This window comes from Diuraphis noxia, unplaced genomic scaffold (assembly GCF_037042655.1).
Source record: "Diuraphis noxia isolate RWA-SAM2 unplaced genomic scaffold, SU_Dnox_SAM2 contig0002, whole genome shotgun sequence".
NCBI classification, from domain to species: domain Eukaryota; kingdom Metazoa; phylum Arthropoda; class Insecta; order Hemiptera; family Aphididae; genus Diuraphis; species Diuraphis noxia.
This window is the reverse complement of record NW_028301712.1, coordinates 78300330-78325983: the sequence shown is the minus strand read 5'-3', so window position 1 is coordinate 78325983 and position 25654 is coordinate 78300330. Positions and strand designations below refer to the sequence as shown.

At 31.3% G+C, this 25654-nt stretch overlaps 2 protein-coding genes across 2 annotated transcripts in view; one reads left to right on the top strand and one right to left on the bottom strand.

Moving 5' to 3' along the window:
- Nucleotides 1-25654, bottom strand: part of LOC149058959 (NIF3-like protein 1) — a 115763-nt gene that overhangs the window by 67754 nt on the left and 22355 nt on the right. The gene's annotated exons all lie outside the window — the stretch shown is intronic.
- LOC107169308 (uncharacterized) overlaps nucleotides 5290-25654 on the top strand; it is an 87260-nt gene continuing 66895 nt past the window's right edge. Inside the window, exon 1 of the mRNA XM_015519018.2 lies at nucleotides 5290-5431. The gene's annotated coding sequence lies outside the window, so the exon portion shown is untranslated. The remainder of the gene's footprint in view (nucleotides 5432-25654) is intronic.

Sequence of the window (25654 nt, the reverse complement as noted above, 5' to 3'; positions counted from 1 at the left end):
TTTTTAAACTACTATTTTTAGTACATGGTGTCTTGGTATACAGTATTTAATATTTATACTTACTTCAAGGTATTACTGTATCTGGTTACGATTTAAAAAACCTTCTGAAGATATCTGTTAATAATTTTAAACTGAATAACGTTATATTGAGTACACAAATAAATTAATAATATTGATGATTATTACTTTATTAAAAAAATAAACTAAATTATACGAATTTTGATTTATTTATAAATATGAGATTATTTTCCTCAAATAAAAATCATATTATTAAAAGGGCATAGCCCATTCGGCTCCCGATTTTCCTAAACGGCTCCCGTTTTCAAAAAGGTCAATTCCCAAACGCTCCTGTCGAAAAAGGTTTTACGAACAGGTCAATACCCAAACGGCTCCCATCGGAAAAAGTTTTACTATCAGGTAAAATCCGGGTAGTAATCCTGTTTTTTACAACACAAATTCCTTTCCACTTCATACAGACTTAGGACTATCTCTAAAGAGAACATACACACAACGGCGGCGGATATCGTGAACAGACTGTAGTTCAAACAAACTGCACAAGCTGACACAATTGTGTGCCAAATCCATTATCCATTTAATGGATTCCATTATCGCATAATCGGTGGATATTTCCAATTAGTCATGAACACACAATATGCTATAGATTAGACATCGTTGATATACGAGTCATATGTACACGACGAAATAATACACACAAGCTTTGGCGATTATGATACTCGCAGAGTACGAGTACGTATAATATTATATATGTATATATATATAATTAATTTCGGTATACAAAAACTGTATACAGTTACAAAATCTAAAAAAAAAATATAAAAATATTGTAAAATCGTGTGTCTTAAACAGGGGCGTCCTCAAGAGGGGGCGAATGGGGCAGTCGCCCCCTCCATGACCTCTATTTTCTTTCTTAAAATTAATTAAAATGTAAAAAACCTAGTAATTGGTGTATTTTCATATAAATATATAGGTGATGTATGAAGTTCGCCCCCCCCCCCCTATGAAAGGGTCTAGGGACGCCACTGGTCTTAAAATGTGCGATTCCGTACGCTGACCAGGACCGTACGGAATCGTGTTCTACCCCTTTTTTCGACGGGAGCCGTTTGGGAATTTACCTGTTCGTAAAACCTTTTTCGACGGGAGCCGTTTGGGTATTGACCTGTTCGTAAAACCTTTTTTTATGGGAGCCGTTTGGGAAAAATTAACAATAGACGGGAGCCGTTTGGGTATTGACGTTTTAAAAGTATTAAAAAAATATTGGTTTGAATTTGAACTTCTCGTTTGATTACAACAATTTTTTTTTATATTTTTAATTTAATTATATGTATATCATATTATATAATTGTAGTTTCGTAGAAAACTATACTTTGTATATGCAGTTTCCTTTTATTTTTCCATGGAAAATCATCAAAGATAATTTTACAGAGTATTTCTTTGTAAAATGTTTAAAACAATTTAATGTGTACAAAATATATTTAATTTTTAAATTTTGATTTATGAATTTATAATTATTGGATTTCTCTTTGGAGTCATTTTGGCTGATTTGAAATTAAGGTATACTAACACTCGATTAATATTTAATATTAAAATAAAAATGTATTTACTATTTAGTACAATTCTGAACAGTAAAGTTTACCCATGCCCAGCAGTAGCCAGTGGCTGGTCGCGATTGGTTTTGCTCTCTTGCCTCTTGTCTGAATTAGTCTCGTGAGAATAAAATATACATGCGTAGTTCACTCGGACATTTGGAAGGGTTTGATAAATAGGGTCATGCTTTCTTATTGAATCTGAAAGCGATTAATCATCATTCAAAAAACGATTTTACGTGGACCCTGCATGTGTGTTATGCATGACCTTATGGGTATTGATATTAATATTGGATAGTTTATTTTATATTGTACATTTCACTGTTAATAATTTTCAGATTTTTTTTAATTGTCATATTACAGACGGGTAAATACAAATTATAATCAGTTTTAAATTCACTATCTATTTAAAGTTTAAGTACCTACAATAAATCCAAAATATGACTAAAATAATTAATGTGAAATATTGGTAGGTGCGTATAGCGTATGGATATATTGGACATATTGGTAATTTTATTTAGATTGAAAGTGTTAAAGAAACAAATTGTCACTCAAAAAATGATGTGACCTTACTGGTTTACTAACAGTGTCAAACCGTACCTATAATGAACAATTTCGAAAAGGTAGTTGTTTATATTATTAGAAAAATTAGGTTTTAGAGAATGTTTTATGTACTTATATGATGAGATAAGAATATATAACCAAGTTTATTTGTTGCATAAATATTTTTTGATAAAGTAAATAATAAATTCGAAGGATAGTTCATGGTTTTTGTAATCTTTATATAAATAACATTAACATAGGTGAAAAGTTATGTAAATATAATCATAAGAAAATGTACTAATTCAAAGTGGAAGGATTATGTAAATTCTATTATCCGGCCATTTTAAATTGTTAAATCTTCATGAAACACCCTATCTAAGTGTATATAGTTATACAGGGTGGTTCTTTAATCAAACAACACTTATATGGTGTTTGTATGTGTAAATACCACCTAATATACAACCTATAACACACAAACACCACACAAAACTACCCAACTTAGGGAGGCTATATTTTGTAAACGGATTAACGAAAAATTCATTGAAAAAATAAAGCCATTTTAGTTTATGAAATTTTTAGGGTGTCATTTGAAAATCAAAAGTTGAAAAAACTCAATAGTTTTTGAAATAATGAGTGTTGTTTGATAAAAGAATCACCCTGTGTACATTTTATTGAAGGGCCTAAGTTGGGAACAAGTTTATTTATATAGCATTTTTTTTTTTTTTTTAATAATAGCTGAAAAAAATTAAAACTATATATGTGGTACTATCATTATATATATAAATGTATTATCAAGACTTCAAATACATAGTCTATTAGCCTACAGTTGGTACATACATTCTTTTTTTTTAATTATAACTTTGTTGTAGTCGCGGGGAGTTATCGTTTATCCGTGGTCTATATTTGATGAGAGCTCAGCAGATACGTATGTAACAATTGTAGGTGTGTTTGTTGCAAGTGTTTAAATAATTCCCTGCCAAAAATCCACAAATCTTTGGCTAAAGCCACAGCTACCACGAGACATTTTACTTGGAACAGTTGAAGCTCAAGAGGAAGACTATCCAGACTCATAATCAAGCTAAAATGTATCAGTAAACTTATTTGTAAACCTTAATTAATTAATTTTATAATATTGTAAAAATTGTAAAACCGTTGTAAAAATGCTTGGTGTATTGAAACAAATATATTAATAAATAAAATAATCACCATTTTATCAAAATTATAGTATAATACTTATGCAGAGATTTTTCTAACTTGTGATCCGCGTTTAAATTTTAGAAGTACGATTTTTAAGCTATATATTTTATCACGATGTATATTGTATATATGTAGTCTAACGAGTAATGCGACTGTGATAATATGTTGCTGATTCCTATTTGTAAACGAACGTATATTGAATGAAATAATAATACATCGTGGTCCACGTCCACCTGAAACGAAATAAATATGTTTTGTATAGTGTCGAGCAGCGAGCGAAAAAAAAACGTGTACCTACCTTAACGCATTTTATTGTCATTTTCATTTCGTGGAAAAGAAACGCGACCGAAACGACGGGGATAATATTATGTATATGTAATATATTATGTACATACAATATTTCTACCCCCTGGTTGAAATCTCAAGGGCGACTAGAGAAAAAGTAGTGGAGCGCCGCATACCGCCAACACGCACGCACACACACACACATACCCATACACGCGTTGTAACGTTTTAAAACCAAGAATTTTTTTTTAAAAAGGATAAATATCATAAAAACAATGGTAACAGTTCATTATTTGTATATATATATATAGAAATTAATTTTATCCCAATAATTTTTAAAAATAAGAAATTATAACATACAATGAATGCAAGAGTTTCCTTATTTTTATTTTGTTGAGAAATCAATTTAAAGAAATTTTTCTTTGAACTTAATACCGTATGACTTTTTATCTTTGAATTAATACACATAATTTTCCATTAAGTCAATCCAAGAGTAATTAAATATAGGTACGGATTATTGAATTATAATCAACGAAATAAGACATTGGTACAACGAAATTTATTTAGCTTTAATATAATATACATAATATATAATGATATATTTCTTTGATTCGATATCATGGGCTGCAAATCATACCCGTTTTTCCTTAGTTTTATATACTTTTTTCATTGATATTGGTAAGTACTTTTCTGGTACTGATATATGTACGCGTATCGCCCATATATATGTATATTAATTATAATATGTATGTACAGGATATAATAAGTGTGTACAATAATATTATAGACATACACCTATGCCGGGCTATGCGAGCATAATATTATGTATGCGCATATTGTGCACGAAATCAACCCCACTGAGATGAAACATACCTGAAACACGTATATAGGTAAACCTTGTGTTGGTACTGCGGCCGAACTCTGCGGCATCGGCTATATATATATATACGCGACGGCGTCTGCTGGTTGTTTCCCAACAAAAACCACCGGCGTCATATATACAATATATTATACATATTATTATTATATAGTAGCCGTAGTGCAACCAACGGCAGCAACACAAATGATAATGCTGTCCGGTCCCTTATAATAGTGCGCTTGTGTGTGTGTGTGTGTGTGTGTGTGTTATATGAATGTATTAGGTATATTATATTATAATATTATATATATATATTTATTTAGACGACGGACGAGACGAGACTTGTAGTATTGTACGAAGACGACTACCCGAGTAGTGTTATATATTATTATTTCCCTTTTACAAAAACTAGTTATTCGTTTCCACCCCGTGAGGAGCGCGCGCTCGTTTATCGTATATATAGCCGTCAACTATTTTACGTCTAGCCCGCCGCGGCCGACCTCACCCGGAATTCCATCGACCGATTTGCAGCTGCCCCTTCGCCGCGGCGCACCACAACAAGAGATTTTTATTTTTCGTCCCATTGTATTGCACTATGCACCACCACCACCACCACCACCACCAACACTGCCTCCACCACCACAGTCACTATATATACTACCACCTCGATTTCCACCACCACGGCCGACATCATCACCACCACCACCACCACCACCACCGGGGCACTATAGGTATGCGACAACCACCGTATAGCCATCTCGGATGATCTCAGCCCGACACTGTGTACAAGAACAGCGTGCTAGTGAGTAGTCATAGTTGTGCAGATAAAGTGGTAGTGACCGTTTTCATTGTGGTGTGTAAATCGCGAACGCCGTTCACTTGCTGACCCTTCCCACGCAACGCTCACGGATATTTGATTCGCCATATTCTGCGTGTATACCAGGTAATGATAACTTACGAGTTACAGATGTACTTAAATTTTACATTATTACATGATATAGAAGTAGTTTATGAGATATCGTCGTAAGTCAGTCGATATCAGCCACCATCAGGTATCGTCCCCCAATTTTTGCTTTTTCGTCATTATTACCAAATAATATACGTTAGCAATAAGACGGACATTTTTCGTATTATAATACAATATTATTGTCTTCGACTCGTTTCGCGGTAGATTGTTCGAATACCGATGATAATATTATTATAATACTCGTTTTTATCATCATACGCACACTATGATGATTATGCAGTGCCCACTCTAATGTTCATCCGTTATCGTCGTGATAAAAAAAATCCCTTAGACCAGCGCTGAAATACTTATTTCTCCTCCAATCATTCATAACCCTATTCCATCCGGATATTCAAATCTGATACTTTAACCTGTATTAATTATATGACTGTATAATTTTGTTTAGAATAAACGTGGTCATCAAATATCCACTTTTTCAGCTTCTCTATATACGTGAAAGTTTAATTCGCATTTTATTGTAATTGATTCATACAGTCGTACGGGGTATATGATGTATTACTATAGTTACTACACTATATGTAGTTATTGCCATGGTCGACTATCGAAGTCTTTGAAAAACCGCGTAGTTCTGATAAATGTTGTTATATTTTAAGAAACAAATGATATAAGCTTTTAAATTAATTTTTTTTTCAAGTGAATATTATGTTGATATTTTTCACTTTTATTTTCAACTTGGATCCCTGCTTGTGGCATTAAAACACGTTAAGTCTATATAATTGCAAAACACCTACATGTTATCGAAGCGAATATAAATTAGTTTCAATCATTAATACGTCATATAAACATCAAACCCCATGCCAATTTTTCGCAATATAAAATAGGAGTGGTCTGCAGAAGAAAAAAAAAACAGTTTTCTCGTGAATATTTTACGATTTTTTTCAACCACTAATTTATTAATGTATTATTAATTTATAATCTTGTTTAAAATACTTTTAATATATTATAGAACATGAAAAAACTTAATATTACACTGATATCAGCTATATCAAATATGTATATATATTTACACCTGTCTATCTTTCTGTCTCCTCGGTTGTAATCCCCAATCGTATAAACTATTCGCCATAGTAAAATAAGTCTGGCTTTATATCAATACTTATAATTTAATCCGAGCAAAGATTTTTAATATAAAAACATTGATTCAAAACATAATACAAAGTGACTAATTATAAAGGTATCGTATATGGATTATAAACGAAAATAATATGTTTGTTAAACTTTTCATTTAAACTTATTACACAAATGAACCTAATAAACGTGAATAAAAGTTGGTGTTATAGTGAATTGAGAATTTATACTTTACTTAAAGATAGTTTTGATTTAAACCCATTGGGTTTGCTAACCAAGACTTAAGGTTTTGAATTGTCATCGCATTATTTTTCGTCTGTCGGATTATATATCGTTCAACTGCGCATTTCTCGTATAATCATGAGATACATTCGAATTTTCAGACATTTGAAACTCATCATATTAATGTAAACATTAATTTTGTATAATAAAATATATTATATACAATAAATGGAAGAAATCTAAAATAAATTATTTCGTCACATTCATTAGGTATAATAATTGTATTTTGTTTGATTTAGATAATTGTTATATTATTAATTTGGGATAAGTATTTTATTATGATGATGACTGTAAATATTAGTTGATAGTATAATTGTGTGTGTTATCTTATTGTATTTGAGACCATAACCCGTTTTTTTTTTACATTACAACTTGTTTGGTAATGCAGACAAGAATGTGCCGTAAAACCTATCGACTACATTAATGTAGTCTGTGACTTATACCAAGCAGTCGTCTACATTGCTATCTTAAGTCTGTGATTTAACGGTTTTTCATAATGATATATAGGTACGTTCATTATATACATTTGTGTTCCTTGGATGAATCATATTATATGTATTAATTAAAATTTAGAGTTATACAGGATAAACGATTATCAGTGAACAGCATAAATTTCGCTTATAAATTTTCATTATTATTCAAATTTAAATTTGCAAATAATAGAACACTGTGGAGACTCAATTCAAAGTCCAAACATTGTTCATTTAAAAATATATGTTATATAATATATATATATATAGCCATATAAGTAATGCTTACAAAAAATACTCTCTGTATTTTTAAATAATCGAATCGTATAGGCTACAAAGAACCTACCAAATGCATTTATTGACGATTTATTTATTTAACCCCGTGTATGGCTACATAAAAAAGGTAAAATCTAATTATTATGTATATAAACGGTACAGGATGATTATATTATAGGTTTATAATAATAATGTTACTACCATTATTAAAGAAAATTATAATAATTTTCAATTCGCTCGATGAAAAATAAATATTATAAACTAACAAACAGTTTATGGCTCGTAATAATTGTATTCATATCGTGAAATGCTGAAATAAATTCCAAATCAAATTATATCGTATATATACTGTTTTACATAACAATTAGTATGCATCGTATTTTTTTATCAATAAAAATGGAACACTTATGCGCATTTATTAAAAATATGTACACGCACGTATATTATGTGCACACGTCTGCGGGGTGATCCTCGTAATGAACAAAATTAATTATAATATAATATACACTCTGTTGCGTGCCGAAACGGCGAATTAGCGCCTTCGGGCGACCTTGAGATGCTATATAATATGCGAGCACACACCAACAGGTGCACGAAGTCGGATGATTGTGACCGACACTGCACTGGGGGGAGGGCACACGTAAGGTATGTACCTGCAGTGCATAATTAGTGCAACAGCGGATTATTGCATCGTGGAATTTGTTCACGAGTCGTGATGCAGGCGCACGTGTGTGTGTGTGTGATGCGATGCGATGTAATATAATTATTATCGGACGTCTCGTGATCATAACGAAAGATTACACACCGTGAACGATCGGTTGGATACGGTAGGGGGGGGGGCACAAATTCATGTGCTCGGACGAAATATTCACCGGAAAAACGTACCTATATTATAGTAACGCGCGGTGTTTAGTCTCGGGATAATTGAGTTATGGCGCGTAGTCGTCGTCGGCAGCCGTTTCGGATGGGTGACCGCCTCGCCGGACGGTGAATCACCGTCGTCGGACAAATACACGTCGCGATGGGGTAAAAAACTGCGTTGCGACCATCATCATTACCATAACATAAATATAATTTGCGTCAAAACATGTTTTAGATTATGCATAATATTATGGAAACAAAATTATTATTAGGTTTAACGAAAACGCTTGACTATAATAATATATACACTGTCCGTCTGCAGCCTGCGTAGTGTGGCGGCGCGAAGGCGAACGGACCGACTCGGTTGTTTACAATACGTACAAATGGTGTATATTATAACACGTATTTATATATACGTATATGACGACGGTTTTGGTGTATCGTATGTACCAGACACAGCCGCCGGCCGTTTCAGAGATCCCTAGACTAGTGTAATATTTACGCGCGCGCGTCGTCGATGTCGGGCACGGTCTCCTCCTCGCCGCTTCCGACCTCCATAGCCGCCGGTCCGGCCGGCAGTCGTATAAATTACCGCTAAAACGGGGAGCGAGCGCTTGCCCGGACTAGTGTGGCTCGTGAACCACGCACACGCATTAAAAACAATGAATGCGCGAGTGTGTGTGTGTGTGTGTGTACGCACGCCGCCGACACCCGCGCCTATAATGATGATAATAATAATAATACTATTACAATAGCTTGTGTAGAACGGATTGTACACGCGTCCGTCCGAAGAGTCTCCGTTTTTACCATAATGCACCAATATCTAATAGGTTTTATGTTATTGTTTTTTTTTTCCGATCTCGCTGTTAGTTCGATGTAGTATATCCAATTATAATGGGTTTCGGTGAAAAAATTCCTCCACACACAATATACGAGTTACACTCCGGTGGATATTATCATTGAATTTTGTACATCATGCAGTAGTCGCGTTTTAGGTACCACTAACTTGACTTATGCACATATTATTATGATTATTAGTGTTATTATTATTATTACTATTATAGTTGTACGTCTGGCGACGACCGAGACGACTGCGTTGCGACTATGACGGCTTCGGCGTGGGGGAAACCAGTCCCGATAAGCCGTAGTTCCTAATGCCGCGTGTTCTCCTATATGCATATAATATAATACATATATATGTGTGCGCGCGCGTGTGTGTGTTATATATTTGGCCGTCGACCAATTTTCGATGTCTGGCCCCCTCTAATTCCCCGTCTATCGTTCTCGCTCAACCCTTTTCCCCCCATCGCACCGGGTCAAGTCTGTGACCGACCGCCTCACACAGACACACATGCAACACGCTGCACCGATTGTCTGTGTCCGTGTGTGTACCGAGAGACGAGAGCGATCTACGACACAGAATGTATAATAGCACGTTTTCTAAGGCCGCCGCCGCCGTTTGTGCATAATAATAATAGTAATAGTAATAATAACAACACAGTCAAAGTGTGCAAGTCCCACGCGATCGTTCGCGAAATGTACGTAAATAGACATATGGAAATGAACGAGACTGCAGCACAGGAACGGTGGAGGGGAAAATTATAATAATATTATACGCGATTTACCCTAGGTCGTCGCCGCCGTCGTTGTGCAGCATATCAGATAAGACATCCGCCGAAAATTCGACAACGGTCGTTCAAATCGAATCGCTCACGCCGATCACAAAACGCGGTGCATTGTGCAAAATGTGTATGCATATTTTATTGGAATTATTATAATGGCTGGCGTACGTTATAATACACGCGTCAATGCTGCACATCGACTTTCTCGGCGACATGCGACGGAAACGTTCACAACTCGACCGCCGTGATGCTGAATTATACGTATCTAGAAATATAATCCGTGCACTATACAATATTATTGTGAACTTTATTTCAAACAATCCGAACACCGTCGTTGAACTCGACCTCCGGTGCGAAAATTCCTAAAATAAAAGTAACGGATGATCGAATTTGTATACTAAAAGTGTCAATGACAGTACACATCGTCACACGGCCCACAGTCGATATTCGCATTTAATGTATACCTACGACATGAGTATATTATATTATTTATACTTATTATTATAATAATATATCCGTTCCATTAAATGTACTTGGAAAAATGATTTTTTTTTGTTTTTAAACGCTTTCATATAAAATCGTAAAATCTTTATTGCATCACGGATTGTACCACGAGTTGTAAAACGTATACCGTTATGTGTTAAGGCCTTAAGGGGATGTCTGCCTTACGACAACCCTCTCGATGAATTTAATTTAAGTCGGCTACTACGCATGTATATTGCATGTGCGCGTATAAAATATTGTGTCTGTACATAGTTTTACTACCGTTTTTATGCCCAAAGACAACGGAATTCGCATACGGCTAAATGGGTATTACTTTGAAATTAATTTCTGTCGTTTTAAATAATATACAACTATAGACTATATTTTCTCATCGTCGTGCTTACAACGCTTTCAAACAAATCAGAATTAATATGACGAAAATAATTTGTAAACCCTGAACACTTTAGTTCCGAGTAAACACTTTATTTACACACATCATGCTAGTAATAATGTGTATAAAATATTAACATTTATAATGTATACGTGTTTGGTGTAACTCAAACGATGATATGATAATATTATAATGTATAGCTACAGCTAGCATAATTTATATCCGCGGTGTATAACGTATATTACTTTTTGTTCGATATACAGTAGTTATCATTTAACGTATTTAACATTCGATCTCGCTATCTTGGAATCTACTTGTAAATAATTTTCACGTTTAATTCGATAAAGTGTCCCCGGGGCACTCGCGAGTTTAAAGGTTTATTTGAATCGGTAAGACTTTTCGAATGAAGATTCTGTAATATTCGCGCTGCAAACCGACATAAAAGGGTAGGCACGCTGAAAACGTAGACTCCCGCGTTCTTTAAACGAACGTTGCTTTAATCTAATATATATTTGTTCGCCGCGGAGTTACATATACCCAGCGGAATCGTAGTCGTCTCCCCCTATATAATATGTGTATCACGTGATGCAAGGGTGCATGTCCCGCGGAGCGAAAAGAGGGGTGCAATGACTATAGTCGTCGAATTATAAATGCATATATTAAAAAAAAAAATTGGCCAACTCTGTATTTATATGCAGACAATGAAGTATTCGACCAAATGTTCTTCAGCATTTTTAGGACACAGCGTAACACGTACGCGCGTATGCTACGCTGTATTGTTCAACGAAACTAAATTTTTAATTCTCTATATGATAAATGCCCGTCTGGGTTGAGATTTTGTTGCTTATTTTCTGGCCGTAAGTGTAACGTAACAACAACAACAGTGTTATGCTCTCGATCACGATATACTCATACTCCTATCTATGACCAAAATTGTTCACACGGATGCTTATCAATACGAATAATATGTTCGATGAATACGCAACTATGTTAAATTGCACTAAAAATTTGTGTACCTACGAGATTTTCTCATGTATTTTTTTTTTTCAATAATTATTATCGTAAGCCTTACGTAGAAAAATAATTGCGGACTGATTAAATGTACAGCACAATATTATGTTTGTTTATTATTATTATTAAACAATCTGATGACTTTTTATAATTTTGAATGTAACAACACGCAGTCTGCGTGGTAATACAATAATGTGCCTAGAAATGGTGTTTGATAAACATGTTCAAAATCGTATTCTTCGCAAGACTCTTATGTGAACCATTGATAAGTAGAATCATATTTCTAATAACGCCAATATTAGTCTTTACAAAAAAACTACATAATACTAATTACATAACGTAAAAATATGGTTTACATAAATCAGTAGGTACAATAAATATATTATGATTTATATTTCTTTCATGCATATTTATACGTAAATACATAATATTGAATACCTATCATATTATTGGTCATGATTATGATTTAATCGAAAACAAAAACCCGTTTTTTTTTCTTTTCAGAGAATGTTGTACCCATGCCCCATAGGGTGATAGAACTTTGGTTAAATTTTGAAATTGTTTAATTTAATGGTTTTGTTTATTTTTAAATCTGTTTGTTTTTTATAAATATTATGAATTTGATACTAATTTAGTAATTACTTAGAGTATTAAAAATAATTGTTCGTAATAAACATTCATTGTTTATTTTTATTTTTTACACTTCTATCTTTTATTCTAAGTCTATATAATAATGTATAAATCGTCTTTATCCAAAATATAAAATAAACGTATCAATACAAATACAATAGTACATTATTGTAATTAATGATTATTGGTTGTTTGTTTTCATATCAACATTAGATTAATTCGTTTAGAAGAATCTACCAATATTATACTAATATAGTTTATATATCAAACCTTTATCGATAAAATATTAACTTCTCAAAGTGTAATACACAACTCAAAACCAATATAAAATTTAATATTTTCTGCGTTTTAATCCCGTTCATAGGTACAGTAATTAACTATAAATTAAAACTAAATTAAATTAAATTCAAAATGGTGTAAAATTTATATCTGCATGTTTGGATGAATAACTACCAAGTTATATATTATTATTTATTAGTATATTAATTTTGCAATTATTGTATTTGTTTCAAAATAAGTATGCAATCTGCAATGTGTTGATTTTCTAACACATGTGAATGTATTTTTCAGTCTTTTTAAAAATAAAAATAAAATAAACAAGAGGTTAAATGTTAAGCAAATACAATTATAAATAAAATATAAATAGATACTTATGATGATTTTAAAAATTAGTTACGTGGATAAATAATATAGTCATCATATTGTATTGATGTTTTTAAAAATTGAAAATGTAAAATATCTGATTATTTTATATTTCGGTTCGTTAGGTTGTGATTCAAATTTGTACAGATCTTCCGAGATCTTCAATTATTTAACAACTATTCATAATTTACTATATTACATTAATACGGTTAACTGAATTCGCTATAAAAATGTGTATGTATTTATTTTTTAAATTCAATTAAAAATTATTACTAACTCTAAAAAAATGTTAAATTTTTGTTTTCAATGCCGTAACATTTTTAAATTTTTTCACAAGATCTTCAATCATCACTATTCACTAGTTATAAATTCAAAATTGTAATTAATATATACACATAAAGGCGTTGCAAGTGTTCCGGTAATAATTTAATAAATAGTTTGTTGCCAATATACCGTCCAACATATTAATATACTATTTTTCGTTTGTAAACCTAACTTGAAAATTATACCTTTTTATATTTTATAAAACACTCAATGCCGAACCTAAAGGTTGTAAGTGCAAACGCTCACTTGTAATTATACCTCGGTTGAATGCACTTTAATGCAACATTTCTGTGGATAATAAAATTAAATCCAACTGCACCGTGTTCGACAAAAAATTGTCCATTGAAAAAGGTCAAAAAGTCTTCAGGAATCGATTTTTAAATGACTGAACAGTTTTTAGTAAGTTTATTTTGTTCAGAATTTTCATTAACTGAATAATATTTTATTTTAACCTTTAGTTTCAATTTTTTAACTCGACCTTTTTATTTAATTTCTTTCAACTATAAATCAGTTCAATCGTATGGCAGTTTTAATTATACTACCTAACTAAATACAATCTTAAAATGGGAATAATTTTTCATGTATGAAATTAAAAAATAAATAAAGTCCAAGAAGTATTAAACACGATTAATATAAGGAACAAAAACAGTATGACACAACAATGAATAAAAATAACTTGTTCTTAATGACGTAAAAGCGTTATAAACATTACAATTTTAACTAATTAATTAACTTCTCATCTGTATAGTCTCTGTCCTTGTTTTCTACTTTGAACGTTGGATTTTTATCATATTTTTTTTGTATTTGACATGTAGTTTAAGTTATATTTATTTTTTAAAATGCGTTCAAATATTTTTAAATCAAAATTATCAGAATAATAATATGTGTACGTCTTGTAAGTTATAATAACAATATAATATTTTTTTTTAAACGCTTCTTAATAATAAAAATTTGTTCGTTAATTTGATACCCTAAACCGGATATACATTTATATATTAAGAGTTAAAGTCATATAAAAGGTATTCAAATTTATCTTTAGTTCACAATTTAAAATAAAAAATAATAACAATATTGACACACATACAATAATAATAAGACCGCGAAACACAATTTATTAAGAGTAACACAGTATACGTTTTTACAACTACGCTTTAACCTGTTTTGTAGCTTAAGAAAATATCTTACAAAACATAAGCATAAATTAGCAATAAATAATAATTTCCCCTGTTATTATTACAATATATTTCCTTTGTTGAAAATTACCTAACAAAGAAAATGTTACGTCAAAGAACGAATATATATTTATATAATCAAAAATATTAATATAACTTTAGCATACCTACTGCAAACATTACAATAAAATATAAAATAAAATTCACTTAACAAAATAAAGACAACATTTTATTTAAATACATTATAAACGAATATTTCAAAAGTGTTTTAGTTCATATTATATTGTCATTTAGTAGACATAAATCTACGGGTTTGAAGGAGCTCCCCCCCCGCCAAAAAAAAAAAAAAAAAATAATATATTGCATCAAAAAAATATATTTCGTTTACTTTACATACCTTTAATTTCGCAAGTCCAGTATAATCTGAGGGGGAGGTATTATTTTAAAATTATATTTTACGATTCCTCTTTAAAAATATTGTTTATTGTGCAGGAATGCTTTGAGTATTATACGGAGCTTCCGAATCCACTTAGATTTATACTACGAATTTACGATGACATAAATAATACTAAGATTAATTTAATATATATTATTTAAAAACTGAAACTCGTAATTTAAGATCATTATAATTTTTTAAATCTATTAACAGCCAATTAAATATGCAATGTGTGGATACAAGAAAATACACAATTATATACTGTATTTTCTTTTAATCTCAAGAGCTATAATATATTACAATAGAAAATCAAGACTACTTTATTTCTTGATGAGATTCTTTAATACACAAATAAATTATAATTTATGAGTACCTACATTTTTTCACAATAGCAAAAATTAAAATTTGAAGCAATAATTTCTTATTATAATATACAACTATCAAAATATCAATGTATTTAATAATTTACTCTTTTACATTACATGAAACCCATTAGAGATTTCGGTTATATTTAAAAAAAAAAAATTATTCCTTCTAGCATTGCAAAACCGTACGTATGTAAATGATTTACGACGCATGTTCGAGACACAGGATGTTATTTCAGTATAGCTTTGAATAAATCGTTGTTTCATTTTATTACTATTTGTCGTCTTTGAGGTCGTAATATAATCGCCAAAAGACTGTTCGTTCATACATTATGTATATAATATTATATATCGCGCCTACACGTCTGATGATCGGTCCAACCGTATTACCACCGTACACAGTCGTCCACTGTGTGCTGCTACAGTAGAAATATGCACACGACTGCCGAACGACATTTTTTTTTTCTCTTTATTATTATTACTATTATTTTTATTATTATTATTATTGTATTTTGCACATGCCGCTCATTGGTTTCCCTTCTATTCAATACGCGACGCGGCGGGGCTCATACATACATGTATATCATATTATATATACATTTATACATTATATAGGTATGTATAGGTACGAAAGTAAAAGAGAACATTTAACAACATTTCGACCAGTGTTGTAATTTCTGAGCAACAACCCGTCTCCTGCTGACCCTGCAGTACATACCTATGTCTATATATATAAAATATATATATTAATGCACATAATAGAATTTAATGCCTGAATTTTACCTGAAAATCCTCCAAACACCTGTACCGTCGTTGGTGGCTTACACTCCACATGCATGTGCATTATGACCGGCATTCCGTCTCTCGGGGATTCAATCCCATTTATCTTCTATTTACCAATATTCCGAGTCGATCTTTTACATAGGTACTCTGCAGTAGGTATAACACTATTAGGGATCACGGCGGCATTTCACAGTGTGGCGACTTGATAGAGCATAAAAATATAATAGTATTATTACTATTATTATTATTATTATTATTATTATATAGAACGAGCCTTCATGCTGAGATGAAAATTCATTCATTTAAAATGATATACATATATATAATATAATACATTACGTTTGCCACTAGTTACGGTGCCGATAAATGTGTAGGTATTATATGTACAATATATTGTGAATCGAAAAGTGAATTCTATAATATGATATTACAAAAAAAATGCCTATCTAATGCAGTTTAACTTCGCACATCGGTATTTAATTTAAAAGGACATTATTAACACGATGCAAATAAAATGTATAATTGCTTAGAACAATATACTTTCGTACTGTGTAATATAATATACATTTATACATTATAACCTCGGTCAAACAGATCCCAAATATAGATCTGCGTAATAATAATTTGCATATAATAGATCGGTGAAGAGGTTTTCAACTTGTTATAGTTATTTTACTTTGAATGAATTGAACGTAGGCTGCACTACCGTGCAGTATATGTATATTATACACAGGATGTCCCGCGAGGATTTACCCATTGCGATATCTCACGAAATAATCGAGATATCGAAATTCTGGATTATAATAACATTCACAGGGATAAGAACTACAATTATTTCATTTTTTAATTTATTTTAATGTTTTTGTAAAAAATGTAAAAAATATATTTTTTTTATTTAATTTTTTCCAAAAATATTAAAAATAACCATTGTATAGAAAGTATTTTTCTGAAAATATTGACGTTTCAAAATTTTATATGATTATAATTTATAATTATTAGGAACACGAAAGGTATAATTCAGCCGGTTGTATGGGAATGCGCGTGGCGTGGCGGGTCACATGTTTGATAACATTACGGTGTTAAATAATTCGCAATTTTTCTCCAAACTAAAAAAAATATTAAAAATCAGGAAATTAATGAAAATAAAATGTTCAATATCTTCAGAAAAATAAACTCTACAAAATGGCTATCTTTATTTATTTATTTTTTTTTTTGAAATAATTAAATAAAAAAATATATTTTTTAACTTTTTTACCAAAACATTAAAATCAATTAAAATATGAAATAATTGTAATCCTTATCCCTGTGAGTCTTATAACAAAACCAGGATTTCGATATCACCATTATTTCGGGAGATATTGCAATGGGTAAATCCTCACGGGACACCCTGTATATATAAATTATACTTGATAGGTATTCCCGCATAATGTAAATTACAGATTATTGAAGTATAGATATTTCAACCACTAAGAAAATACAGATTCATAAAATGTTTACTAGAACACCGAGAATTGTTGAGTACTTTCAAAAAGAAAACCGCTAGACCACCCCTTTCTCTGCCTTATCATTTTTTTTTAAAAGAAAAGAATTCTCGGTATATATAGTTGCTGGCAATACACTCATTGCACGTTTACATTACATTACTTTGTACATAAACGAGTGTAATATTACACGATAACAATAAAAACGCATAATTACGTATGATTCAGCATTATGTCATAATAATGTAAGCACCTACATAAACTGAACAAATTGAAATTTTTTTTTTATCGGTCAATGAATAACAATTATTATGTATATTGTGATTTAAATTTTTCCTTTTCGGTAAAACAAAACTGTTTTAAAATTACAATCGTTAAACTCAAAGTGATTAGGTATATTATATTATTTAGGGTGAATGGTGATAATATTTTTTAACGATTCAGTTTTAATAACAACAATTAAAAACGTTTAGTAAGTTCCGTTTACGAAAGTGTAACGAATTGTGTGTATTTTTTTAAATCATTATTTTTTTGACAATATACTAAACAATATTATAAACAACAGAATAATAAAAAGAGATTTGGAGCGGAATCTTAAATATATGTATGACATAATAATAATAATAATAACAATTAGTTTTAAAATGTCTTCCGGAATTTCGAAAGAATGTCGAAAAAAAGATTTTATACATTTGACTGACGTACACAGAATGTACGTCGTCATTTGTGTCGTGCAGAAGATAAAGTAAAATAATAATAATACGACGAATGGATAATCCCTTGTCCTACACCGTCGTCCGAATCAGCGCGGCAGCCAGCGTATTACAAACATTCAACTCGTCCCGCCTACTCAAATTCAATCGAAATCGAACCAGACCGTGATTAGATCTTATAGCATTCGTCGGCATTATCGTATTATAATATTACACAAGAGAGTACAAGACACACCACGTGTGGTTCGTACGAGCACTTGTTCTCGAAAGAAAATGTTTTTTTTATACATAATAATAATACAAATATTATATGGATAGTACATATTTTAAAAATTTACATTTTATTCATTCAATAAACGCTGCTACAATGCTAAGCGTTCGTAACATTTTTTTATCATCAGCAAAATCTATAGTCAGTAATCCAGTAAAGGTTTGAGAAAAATAATAATTTATACTGACCTATATGGTATGTATTAGATGTTGAACTATTTAAAATATTCTAAATCATCTTATAACATTAAGTGTATACTGTATATACAATATACATATATATATATAATCCGTATGTAATATAATATACAATTTATAATGTATATAAAATATTATATATGTATTATATAAAAATATCAATGTATAACATTCTTTGATACGAAATTACGAAAATATTTGAAATGTTAACATCATGTATAAACCTACTTACTTGTATTTTTAATCTAACCCATGGTGGATCTATCCTTAGTCTTGCTTATATAATATATATATATATGTGTGATACAAATACAGAATTATCTTTAAACCAGTGTACTACCCATCCCCAGTGTTTAGTCTACCAATAATATACATATATATTTTTTACTTAAATATTCATGGCTGAATAATTTTTAATTTCCTACAAAATAAACGTATATGTCTACCAACAGTTATAGCAAACAACTATATTTTTATTTTAAACTCTTGATTTTTTCCACATATTACGCTGTAGGTACATATTTTTTTCATTATAAAATATAAATTCAAATTCTGGCTCGATTCCAAACAACTTCTTCAATAATTCTATTCTATTCCAGTATTTATTTCTAAATCCTTTTCCCACACCTTCGGAGTCTCAGACGTGTGATTTATACATGTTATACTTCAACAATATTATTCACACTTTTGCAAATTATATTATTATTTTGAAAACACAAACATTTGTCTTCTTCGAATTTATATTCTATTTTTGTCATGCTAGGTTTTGGTATAGGTATACCTAGTACTTTTAATATTCAACGATTTGAAGGTTTTTATTTCGACAAATTGTTATCATTTTTAACGAGGTCTCCGATTGCAACTGTTCAATAAATCAATTGAGAATGTAATAGGGTGACGTATATTACATACGAGATATGTGTGGTGTAGTTAACATTATTTACCGTTAATAATAGTGTACAAATTAACTGCCATGTGTCTATAAATATATATCAATTATATATAATGTAATATTAATTATATTTTAAAAATACATAAAAATTGTGCATTGCATTATTGTATACAGGGAAAGTTATCAAGCATATTCACGTTACTCATACATTATATTTACCCAAATTAAAATTTCGATTTTTAAAATGTTGAAAGGTAGTAAGATACTAATAAGGACCATATTTTTAAGTACATAGATTATGTACACCATTTAAGGTGAGTATTGAGCTTTGAGGCGATGAAAATTACTTTTTCATATAACAACAGCATTTTTTTCACTGTAAATAATGAAGTTGATGATTTTTTTTGCAAACATTAATGCATCCAAATAAGTAATTTCTGAGTTATTAAACTTTGTACTATTGTATTAAATTAATCTCATATAGTTCTTAAAAATGGTTTTACTTAAAATATAAAACATAATATATAATATTTATTATATTTACTCTAGGTATTTATTATATCACAAACATCATACAATTTTTTATACATCATGAAATGTTAATGGACTAATATTAATCAGTAATAATACCAATATAAATTTTGAAAATCGTAGTTTCTAAACCAAGGTATTATTATGGATTTATGAATAGCTTATTATCATATCATACATTTTAATAACTGAGGCTACTCGTTCAAATTAAGATATATTATAATATTATATACTTCAATATTAAAAAAAAAACCATCAATTTGTCAGTAAAAAAGTATGGTTCTCGAAAAAAAAGATATGTTTGTTTATCAGTACCTCACCTAAATGACATAGAGGATAATAATGTTTAAAAATATTAGTTTTATGTATTCTTAATAACTTAAATCGATGCATGAAATGAGGCTATATTGACGACTTATTAACTTGAATATTATTATTATCTTTTGGTCCATTTTAAAAACTATTATAATAATTATGACTTTGATTATAAAATTATCTAAAATTAGTAAATTATAGTTGGTATAACTTGTATACAATATGTGTTTGTTGTATAAACATACAGTATGTATTTTTTTCGTTGTTTAAGCGACAGCAAAGGAAGCTCTGTCATACAACATGTATTGTGTATGTTTACTGACTTACTGCAGTATAGGTATTACATTCATAACGCATATGGCTGAGAACACTGTGTTATCGAAAATAGTTGATCACGAACTGATGTTGTTCTAGTTTAAATCAATATTACTATAATGTAACGATACCCATGAGATTATCTATCACAAGTAACTGCTACAGTTATAGTTCTACGTACTAGTGACTCACTTTACGCATAATTTATTATAATTTTTGAAATGATTGTATCATTATAAAAAACCAATAATCCTGGTCAAAAAGATATTATTTATTAATAAAATTCTGATATTTCTGACGTATACCGAACCACAATATGGGGTAAAAATAACCGACCACAGAGAGATGTAAAGCGAGGGTAGGTTATATATATATGAAGTAGGAAAAGGATCCTCATTCTAGTTTAATTAGGTTAGTCCGACTTGGCACAAGACAATTATTAGTGTTCACATGAGCAACGGGGACTCCCGCAGTGATCATAGAATCGTCGACCGTATAGTATGATTTAATACACGTGCTGTGTGAATATTAAATTAGTAAATATTTTAAGCAACCCTGTAAATCTATGAATACAGCTGCAAATTAACGATTTCGCATGTGCGAGCGTAGGTAGAAAACTGTAAAACTGCACTTACCGTGTGGGAGCAACAATACTCTGTAAGGAACTGCAGGAGAAACAGAGAGGAAGTGTCCCGAACTTCCCATATTCATACGTGATTTACTAGAACTGCTACGACTAGCACCTTCACGTTGTCAGTCGATATATTGAAATATTTAATTGAAATATTTAATTGAACTTTGAATAACTTTGATCAGCTATATTTTGTGATTTAGATAATAAACGAGTTGAATCGTGTAATTCCTAGAAATTTAAAAATGCTCATTGAACCGAATATTTTGATATTTATAATCATAAATAGTTTAAATTGTCGACACTTGTACCTATTTAAAGCATTTAAAATAAAAATTTATTTAAATATTCAAATCCACGCAGTTAATTTACAACTTTACCTCATCATGTTCCACTAACGTTACGTAACACGGGAGAACGTTGCAATATTATACAAGTGCGTTGATATTAAAATTAAAAAAAAATTGTTTTGTCTTATGATAATAATCATATAAAATTTAATAATATAATTATATTCCTAATCACATATTAGGGGGATAAAAACATTTTATCCATAAAATCAAATATTGAAGGTTACACACACGAACAATTAAAACTTTTCTACGAATAATTTTTTTTTATTCAAAAATCAAATATTTTTATATTATTTTACAATATCAACATTAATGAAATATATATTATATTAATTTTTTTTTTAATGTCTTTATTACTTATAAAATATAAGTTATAACTTGTAACGGCTATAACTTCTAATAGTATCAATACACTACACATAATAGGTACGACTATTGTCTATATATAGGTAAGCAATATAATATTACATTACTTCGGTAAGACGGAACTTTTGTAACGCCGATATACGAACAATTTCTTTGGTCTCAATTCAGATACATAATGAATATTATGTGAACCTCCCATCAAACCGGAAACTCCGTTAAGACAGAAGAGTTGGACGATCCTATGCGATTCCGTCTTCGCGAGATTTTACTGTATTTCATCAGTTCCCCTATTACGTATATGGCTCATGCTCATGCATAATATGCAGAATACACCATGTTTTGTTATCCGTTAGCTGAATCCAAGTGTAAATAATTACTTAATTCAATAATGACGGATAAACGATATACAAATATTATCACCCTACAGTCCCTACGTATACTGACAAAATTTTCACCCACCTAGAAATGTTCGGGGCATAATTGCGTCAAAAAAGTATTTTCGTTACGGTGACTCCACTGGCCACTGGTTGCACTGTTCAGAAACCGTTTGAGAATTTCGTCTGACGACCTAGAAAAAACGTATTAGTATACTCAGACGATTGAATCCCGTTGACCTTGTTGTCTATGCACAATAGTCCCGTTTCGTTTGAATTGCAGCGACCGCCCGAATTCTCTAGTTTCGTTTCGAACAATAGTGCATAACCATTTAGGTCTTTTTTTCATAATAATAATACTCTTTGTTTCTTTTTTTATTTTTTTTCGTACTATCACCGTTTCTAATCTATCGACAATGGATTCTCCTGTGCGTGTATGTGTATTTTATCTATATGTTTTTTTTTTCGTCACGTGACAGCAGGCTATGCCAACCGATGATGAGTCTGACCCGGTGCAATATACGAACAAGAAAAAAAAAATTTCACTTCCAGTCCATACGTGGAAAAAAACATAACGAACCCGAAAACCCGTCTAGCATTTCGCCTATCCAACATTTATATTGTTATTACCCAACCACACGACGGTCAACGCGTGTGTGCGTGTGTGTGCAAGCGGGCAGGTCATCTCGTGCATTTCTCGTATTATAATATACCTGTATAACATCCATGATGTGGACAACCAGTCGAATACAATGGACACGCGAAAATGTATATTATGCGGCCGGCGCATTCGACCTGGGCCAAGGATATTATTATTATAATTCGGCGGGACAGGGCGGACGGACGAGCGCGTTTATTATTTCATGTTGTATATAGCCCCTCGACTTGTGCTATGGTTTATTTATTATTATACGGCCGCACGCACGCAACTCGGTCGTCGTCTTGGTCGTAACCGTCGCCACCACCACCACTCGCGTCACACATACGAAATTGTGCGCATCCAAACCTACTCGCGTGTGTGTGAGTGTGTGTGTATGTATTGTAACCTTGTAACAGCGTCTGCTGTAGAGTGCACATCATACACGCGCGCGCGGGCGTTCGTCTGGACCGCCGAAATATGCAGTTCTCCTCCGCCTCCGGCTGCCGCTGCTGCTCCTCCTTCTCCCCCTCCTCATCCTCCTCCTCCACCCCGTTGTTTTTGGCTAGACTCCGGGAGGTTAAGTCCGGTCACGGCGTGTATTATATTATATAGCGTCGAAGCTCAACGCACACATACGTATACACGTACGATTTATATATTTTATTATCGTTGTTATTATTATTATTGTGTGTGTGCCGTCTGCAGACGCTAGGAAATTTAGTGGTTCCCAAAAAACGGGCAGATGGTGGTCACGACGACTTGCCGAGATCTAACCGCTTGAACTCGCATCACATACTATGGTCGCGAAGGCTGTCGAAAAAAAAAGCACCGCGCGCGGATATTCCTCATCCAAAGCTCGTGAGCGTATCGCACCTACGACTGCGTGTCATAGGCGTAACGTGATGAATTCATATGGGGGTTATAGACGTTTTTAAAATAAAAAAATGTTTCAATATTCTTCGTATACATTGACAGAATTCTGGGGGAGGGCTAAAACTCCCTAAACCCCCCTCCCACCATTCTTCGCCTATGCTGCGTGTGGCATCGCGTGTGTGGGAACGTAGTTGGTACTATTGTTTTTTTAAACTATCGCTTTTATTAGCCGATTATCACTGTATAACTTAAATACTATTATTGTTATTAAATTATATTGATATCATCAAATTGAACCGGTTTTATCCCTCGCGTGGGATCGTCTTATTTGATGTCTCACGTGGGGTGAGTTGAAAAATCGACGACGAGGTTTCTCTTCGTAGGTACACATACATACTACATAGATACTATAGATATCAGCTATACGGTTGTGATGGATATGGTGCTTGTGGTGCAGGTCAGGAGAAAAAAAACGACGTTTTATTGACGTTTAACATTTATAATAAATACCGACACGGCGTATCGTCAATAATATTATAAATTTATAACATAATAATGTTATTATTATAGAAGTCTTTTTCAAATATCGAAAAACCGCGTTAAATAGATATAATTTGATATCTTTTTGATTGGGCATCAACCAAATAATAGAATCGCATTATGAAATAATTATCACATCTCTGTTTGATTCAGACCGTATAGTAGGCGTTCTACAGTAGGCGTCTTATTAAAGATATAATATTCATACATTATTAGCTAGGTATATCATGTAACTGTGTAAGTATCTAACGAGAATAAAATAATATCGTACTATTATCAATTATTATTATTAATTAGTAACGTACCAATAAGTGTGGTATAACGTAGGTACGATATAATTATATTAAAATGTAAAACGCGAAGCACGAAGACAAGGATAAAAGTCCCCATATTATCTATTTAGGTAGATTAACCGGCCCGGCGATGTAAGTAATAAGCAAATGTTTACCAGAATATTATAATTTTCAAATGATTAAATGATTATGCATAGTATTCCGTATGGTGAAAAATGTTTCGGGATATTATTTTATAACATAATAACAATATAACTTTATTGTCTTTATTGTACATATTACATTAATAATTAATTATTGTATGTAAATCATCCAAAATGTTAAAATTTCTAATGGTGTTTATTAGACATTATATTATAGGCATTTTTCTCTTCTAAATCTAAATAAGGACAATTAAATTAATTAATATAAGTCACATATTTTGTTCTATATATACTCCAATAACTATTCGTTTGACAATAATGAAAATAATAAACAGTAAATAGTAATAAGATAACGTGTTTATTTAATAATATAAATTTTTGTATGTAATAGATAA